Source organism: Elaeis guineensis, chromosome 8 (assembly GCF_000442705.2).
Source record: "Elaeis guineensis isolate ETL-2024a chromosome 8, EG11, whole genome shotgun sequence".
Classification (NCBI taxonomy): domain Eukaryota; kingdom Viridiplantae; phylum Streptophyta; class Magnoliopsida; order Arecales; family Arecaceae; genus Elaeis; species Elaeis guineensis.
Window position 1 is genome coordinate 29,746,139 of NC_026000.2, and position 7,915 is coordinate 29,754,053.

Below are 7,915 nucleotides of genomic sequence, written 5' to 3' on the forward strand. Positions count from 1 at the left end.
ACCAAGGCGTTGGTCTTATTTTCATCGCTTCTTCCTTCATTTGAATCTTTGATGACTGCTCTTCTTGTAGAAAAGAGCACCATCAAGATGGATGAAGTCACTTTTGCATTTCTCCAGAATGAGATTCTCAGACAGAGAATCAAACTTTGAGTTTCGATGGTGACTCGACTATGGTGGTGGCAAAGGATGAAGGGACAAAGGATCGTAAGGTGGGCAGTCCAGATTCAAGTCAAGGGACAATAAGATCAGGTGTTACAATATAATGAATTAGGGTATCGAGTCAGAGATTATCCATAGCTCAAAGATCAGATGAAGACTACTACAGCGATGATCCAAGATAACAATACAGAAGCAAGTGATGATGTTTTTCTGGTGTCTGATGAGGTATCTACATCTTTTCCATAGTAAATTTTAGATCTGCATGTTCACATCATGTTTGTTGCAGAAAGGAGCTGTTTGACTCTCTAGAGAGTAGTGAGGGTACTGTTCATCTATCGGATGGATCGAGTTGTGTGATCAAGGATATTGAGACTGTCAGCTTATGGACTCATGATAGAGTAATAAAGAAATTAGATGAGGTCTGATACATACCTAATTTTAGGAGTAATCTAATTTCATTGAGCAGACTGGATTCAAGTAGCTACAGATGGAGAGCTGATGATGAAATTTTGAAGATTTTAGGCAATAGTAGGGTTGTGTTGAAGGGGAAGAGGTATGGAGGATATTATCTCTTGACAAGGAACTCAATACGAGATGGAGCTTTAGGAGCCAATGGGAGCTCAGAGCTAGGTGGAGCTCTAGGTACAAATAGATTGGGTACGAGATGGGAGACTCAGAAGGATAATAGATAATGTCACATGATGAAGTTCCTATTACTGCAAGAGACTACCCCGAACAGGTCTCAAGTCAGATAGGTCGTAGCATATGATGGAGATAGGATCGAGCAGCTTGGCTCGACTCTCATGTTTGCCCATCCATAAGCAGCCAGGGATATACCCCAGGACATAGGGGCGAGATCCATCTAGAAGCTCTCAAAGTTACATAAAGGCCGAATGTCGAGTCGAGGTAGAGATTGTTGGGTTTTAACGTCTTAAAATTCAACCCACAGTAAAAAAACCCACAACAGCAAAGTCCAAGATGAAGGAGACCCACAGACATGGCCCACAGCCATGCACAGGCCTGCAGACCCGTAGGTGTGCAGCCTACAGGCACGTACGGCCCGCAGCACGCATGACTCAGCATGCGCGGCCTAGCACATGTGGTCTATCATGCAATTTACCTGGCGGTCTAGGAGGCTTCACGCGGTTGTGTGAGGCATAGTCCACTGCAAGCCTTATGCATTCCACACACAACGACGTAGTCTTTATCACATGGTAGTGCACGATCAGACAGCCAGGAAGGCATGCAGGTGCGATCAGACAGCTGCAAGTGCATGCAGGGGTGATCAAGTGGCCAGAAGGGTTTCTCAAGTCCTGTTAAGATTCTGATTTCAACTAGGACTCATTTTGAGCCCTATAAAAGTGGCACATGGGCTAAGAAGAGGGGGTAGTGGTTGAGATTGACGAGCAATGGCTAGAGAGTTTCCTTAGAAGATTTTGAGAGCATGGTAAGGATTTTTTTGTTAGATTTGTACCCTAGAAGTCAATTGTTAGCTGACACATTATATAATTTCAGAGCCTAAACTTGTACTTGTAATCTTTTTATTATCAATAAAAGAACTTTTTTATTCCAATCATGTTTATGTATCCATGATTTGTTCTAAAAATTAACAAAGATGATTTTTATATATTTTTAAAGTGTTAAGAATTTGAGACATACATTAATTAGTAGTTAATTTCTAAATGCTCTCGATCAAAGGATCATCAAGGAGGATAGTGATCAATTCATTTGAGATCAGTGTATGATTCACCTCCCTTATGGAAAGATGAGTCTGGAATCTATGGTGTAGAGATACTGGGGTGAAAGTACAGGTGATTGTTAGAGAACAACTTGCACTGAGTACGATCAACACGAGAATCATATGGATGTCTACTCATTCGTCAGTGATCTTCTCGATGCTGCAATGGTGTGAGTGGTCCTTTGACCTGCAGTGCCATTGGCTATTCGTAGTGAGGCTACATGATCTGACTGTATATTTTCTTGATCCCTAGCCTTTCGGATCTTTGCTGTGTATGTTGGCTTCAATAGGTTCAGGTTTACTGTTTGGAGTAGGATGCACCTAGATAGAATCTATCGATCTTGGTAGAAAAGGTAAAGTCCTATACGATTTGTGAGACTGAGTTTAGAAAGTCTTTGGCCAAAGCAAGTGTGAATACTGAAAAAAAAATTCTAAGAGATTCATAAATAAACTTGAGTCGAGCCAATCTTGCATATGACTAACGATGGGGTCTGACGAGTTCTCCATGACCTCCATTAAGTCGAGACTCACGATAGAATGATTGAATCATATGATAACTGCACCTAGAGATGCATACTTTCATTTTACTGGATTGTCACTACATACTGCTAGGTGTCACTGATGGATTGTGAGATTCATCGGACATCATCTTGATGATCGATGGCCCTCGAAAGATAGAATTAGAAATATTTCAATCCATCAAAAAGAGTTTCTATGATATCATGATGGAGATCACAATATATCTTACTACCAGATAGAATGGAACCTATAGGGTCACACATTAAGAGATTTAATCTCAAATTTACCAATTAGACTTATAAAGTTTCAATTGGGTTAGGATTTATTAAAATCCTATTAGGTTTATGAGAACCATGCTAGCACACAATTAAACCTAATTCTTCTCGAAACTTCGATTTGATCAAGTCCATAGCCTTGAATCTAACCTAAATCTATTTGGATTTAATTGGGCTCTTAATTATGAGTACAAGAGGATTTGATTAAGTCAATTAGTTAGTATAATTATCCTAACATTATCTCTTCTTTATCTCCTAATTATCTCTAAGTGTGTATGTAGAATAAATAAAGTGGGAAGCACCATCTTCTCTTTTTGGCAAGACCAGGGGGTGCCAACCCCTGAATTTGGCAAGTGGGGCTCGCCCTCTTCTTTTGGTTAGGCATGGAGGAGAGAGAGTGGGGCCATGCCCCCTCTTAGTTGGCTAGAAATCCTAATGTGGGGCACCAAGAGTTGACGCCCCAACTACCTGACAAATATTTCAGGGGTGCCCCTTGTACCTATCTAAAGAGGCTGATTATATGCCAATTATATCTAATTTTAATTAAAATAAATCAGATTAAAAAAATAGAAGATTCTTATGAGATAAGGATCTACCTTTTTGAGGTAATTGAGTTCCTATTATGAGTTAGGGTAGTGCCTATATAAAAAGAATATCTTTAAGATTTTTAAAAAATAGAGATTTTGTGAAAAAGTTTCTCTCTCCCTCTTCTCCATGCCTCCTCTCCTCTCTCTTTTCTCTTCCACACTCAAGAGTTGGGCATCCAACTTTCCACATGCCAAGGCTCTAAGAGATTTATCTTCAAGAGAGAAGAACGAGGAGAAGAAGAAGAAGGCTGCAAATCAAAGAGTTGATCCTGCAGTCCAGATCAAGGTGTTGGTCTAAGATCTTAAGGCTAAAATTCTTCTTAAAAAAAAGAATCTTCTACAAGGAGAGATCAATTCGAGATTGATCCCGATGGATATCCGTAGAGACCGGACATGTGTGCAGCTCGAGCATCTACGAATCTGTGATCATCAGAAGTGGTGAATATCTATCCATGCCAAGCTAATGAGATCCAATCTCATACTTGTCTCTCAATTCTAGATTATATATATATGTTTTCTCTTAAACTTGAGTAGGATTAGATTTGATCTTATGCATGTGGGTTAAAGGGTTTAACCTATTTTATTTTCTCCTGTATTTCAAAAAGATTTTAAAATTTACACATACTGCCTATCCGATTTTCTAACAATGTATCAGAGCCATAGATTTTTGAAAATACATATGATCTAATTTTTTTTATTAGATCAGAAAGTTTTTATGATTTAAAATCAATTTTGTACTGATATAAGATTATCCTGGTATAGAGTTTACCCCCTATATTATAAAGATTATTCTAGCACAAGATTGATCGATTTTGAAAATTATTTTTAAAATAATTAAATCAATCTTTTAGATCTAAAAATTAGCATATGTGATATGTTTAATTTTAATTTAGATCCAAAATTAGAATGATTAAAAGTTCACATCAAACTGATATAAAGTTCTCCTGATATAGAATTTATCCCCTATATTGTAAAGGTTGTCCTAACTTGATATGAATCAATTTTTGAAAAGATATTTTCAAAATATTTTAATCATTATTTTAGATCTAATTTTACATATATTTGATATGTGTAAATTTAGTTTTAGATTTAAAATTTAATGTACATGTGATGCATATTTAATTTAGATCTAAAACTATATATATTTGATATATGAAATTAGGTTTAGATCTAAAATAGTTTCAAGATCATAAGCCACTAATTGCATGCAATGAAACATAATCTAAAAATTATTTTTAGATCTAAATTTATGTTGTTGCATGTGGGTATGGATTGAAGAAATTAGGTCTAAGTGATCAAACTACAATTAGGGTCTAATTCTTAGATCAGGCTAGAACCCATTGTTGATTTTGAGCTGTTGATTGAATCTAATCGATGGTTGATTAGGATTAGATCAAAAGAGCTCAAAGTCGAGTTTAGTTGTAGTTGGTCGTATTGATTCACATTTTGATGTGAGTTAATTGACTTAAGACCGAATTTGGCTCAGTGGTTCAAACCTATTTTAATAGGTTAACCTAATCAATTCTAATCAATCAATTTGGTATCTAAGATAAGTATTTAAATGGTAGTTATTTAATTAATTCCATTGTCTGACTTGATCAATTTTGATTGGTGTCTAAGAAAAGCAACGGGAGGACCCCCATACATCTTAACTTACCTGGCCATCTTAGGAGATTTAGTTTCTTGCTAGGTTACTTGTTGACTCGAGTTCACCCATGCCAACTAGAATAGTTAGACATATTCATGTGCTGACCTAATTTAATCAGTTCGGATGTCAGATCTACTAATTTAGAAGAAATCTAAACCTAAATCTCCTCACTAAATATTAAGTCTAGATGTCTTCCATCATTGTAGAGATGTGGGTGCCTTCCTAGCGTTGATCATTCTTGACTGGTTATAGTGATTCGATTGCATCGAGAAGATATAATCACTCTATTAACATTTGATATCCTGGGATAGAGATGAGATTGAACCCAATAACTGTTAGGTGAGGGTCCCAATGATAGCTTTGCATCTGCTGGTGAACGATAGATCTGACTTAACTAAGAAATGTATCAATAACTGTTAGGTGAGACCACAGGACTTAGAGATCAAGCCCACTGCATCTTGCTTAGTGAAGCAATGGATAAAATGTTATCCACTCATTGGTCTGTACTCATCAATAACTATTAAGTGAGATGTGTATGGATGGGACTGCAGTACCCACTAGAAATCGATCGCATATAGGTTTTTATTTCTCCACCCGAGGAGTGTGAGAGATTCAAAAAAATAGTAGGAGTCTTTATTTATTTTTAAAATTTTTAGAATAAATAATATTATAAGTATAAATATCTAACTAGAAACTATTCTCTCTACAGATAACCATGTTGAGTTCCAACCCTTTAGCCCGCATCCTAGATACCAATAGGTTAATCGATACCAATTACAAAGACTGACTCCAGAATCTAAGAATTATTTTCAGCTCTGAGAAACTCACCAATGTCCTAAGTCAGGAAGCGCCTGTCCTACCCGCTCGTCTATCCACTGATCAATGATCTGTACTTGAGAAATAGATGGACGAAGATAAAAAGGAAAAGTGCTACATCTTAGCATCCATGTCCAATGATCTTCAGCAACAGCATGAAAACATGAGGACTGCTAGAGAGATGCTGACTTACCTGTAAGAGTTATATGGTGAGCAGAATCGCATAGCTCGCTTTGAGATCTTTCGAAGACTTTTCAGAGCGAAGATGCATGATGGACAGTCTATCAACGATCATTGTCTGACAATGATTAAAGACATAGAAGAGCTTCAGAAGCTCGGGATGAACATGGACAAGGAATTGTAGGTGGATCTAATCCTCCGATCTCTTCATAATTCATATGGGTAGTTCATCATGAACTACCATATGAATAAAATTGATGCCACTTTATCTGTGTTATTGAATATGTTAGTAACTGTAGAGGACACCTTAAAAAGTTCAAGAGGCATAGTTCTAGCTATGGAGCGGACTTCCTCTAAAAGAAAGTCTTCTTTTAAGAAGAAGAAAAAAAAGCAAAAGAATGAGGTCAAGCATAAGAAATAGGTTTTGAAGAAGGTCGATGATAAGGAAAAGTATTTTCATTGCAACATCGAAAGCCATTGGAGAAAGAACTGTCCAGCCTACCTGACGACTATCAAGAGCAGGAAGAAGGATGGATTTTTGAAGGTACATCTGAATTGCTCATTATTGAAACTAATCTAATAGTTTTTTTCTTCTAGTTGGGTTCTTGATTCTGGTTCAAGTACTCATTTGTGCACTTCTATGCAGAGTCTTGAAGAAATTAGGAGGCTGAGGGAAGGTGAGATCACTCTCCGGATCGGCAATGAAGCAAGGATTGCTGCTATGGCTGTTGAAACCTATTTTTTACAACTACTATTAGGACTTAGTTTGCTTTTGAAAGACTGTTATTATGTACCTGTAGCCGGTAGAAATTTGATTTCTATCTCTGTGCTGTATAGGATAACTATAATTTTTATTTCAATAAAGACATGTGTTCAATTTATTTCAAAAATAAAATTATTGCATGTATTTTCTTGATTGACGGTCTTTACCATTTGCATATAGATGCGAGTGTAAATATTAATGACCAAACAGTGAATGCCATAGGGTCTAAGAGACCTAGAGATAGGATTAGCCAAAAATATCTGTGGCACCTTAGGTTAGGCCATATTAAAGAGGACAGACTCAACAAATTGAAGAAAGTTGGTCTTTTGGGATCATTGATTTCTGAGTCTTATCTAGTTTGTGAATCGTGTCTTCAAAAAAAAAATGATGAAGCCGCCCTTTGTGGGATAAGAGAAAAGGGTCGTTGAGATATTAGCCCTGATACACACTGATGTGTGTGGTCCATTCGATATATAAGACAGAGGCGGCTATATCTACTTCATAACATTTACCGATGATTATTCATAGTATGGGTTCGTATATCTGATGCACCAAAAATCTGAAGCCTTTAAAAAATTCATAGAGTTCAAACATGAAGTAGAAAAATAGACCAAAAAATTCATAAAGGTTCTTCGATCAGATCAAGGAGGAGAATACCTTAGTGGAGAATTTCGGATATATCTCAAAGATAATAGCATAGTCTCATAGTGGACACCTCCAGAGATACTTCAACTCAATGGGGTATTCGAAAGAAGAAATCGGATCCTATTAGATATAGTTCGGTCCATGATAAGCTTCACAAACCTTTCTGTCTTTCTCTGAGGACATGCTTTACTTTCTATGATTCATCTTTTGAATCGGGTTCCCTCTAAATCTGTTCCTACTACACCATATGAGTTATGGCATGGAAAGAAACTAACTCTTGGGTACCTCAAGATTTGGAGATGTCCGACCCATATCAAGCAACAGCAGACAGACAAGTTAGAGGCTAGATTCTTCAGGACTTGCTTAATAGAGTATCCTAAAAAAATCATGGGATACTGCTTCTATATTCCTGAGGATGACAATATGATTGTGAGCTGTCATGCTGTCTTTTTGGAAAAAAGTTTATCCAAGATAGAGGTAATGGGAGGATGATTGAGCTCGAAGAGAAAGTCTCTGAAGAGCATCGAGTCCAAGAACCTGAACCCAATAATGAGCCAGTAGATGTGACACCTCCTCCACCTCATA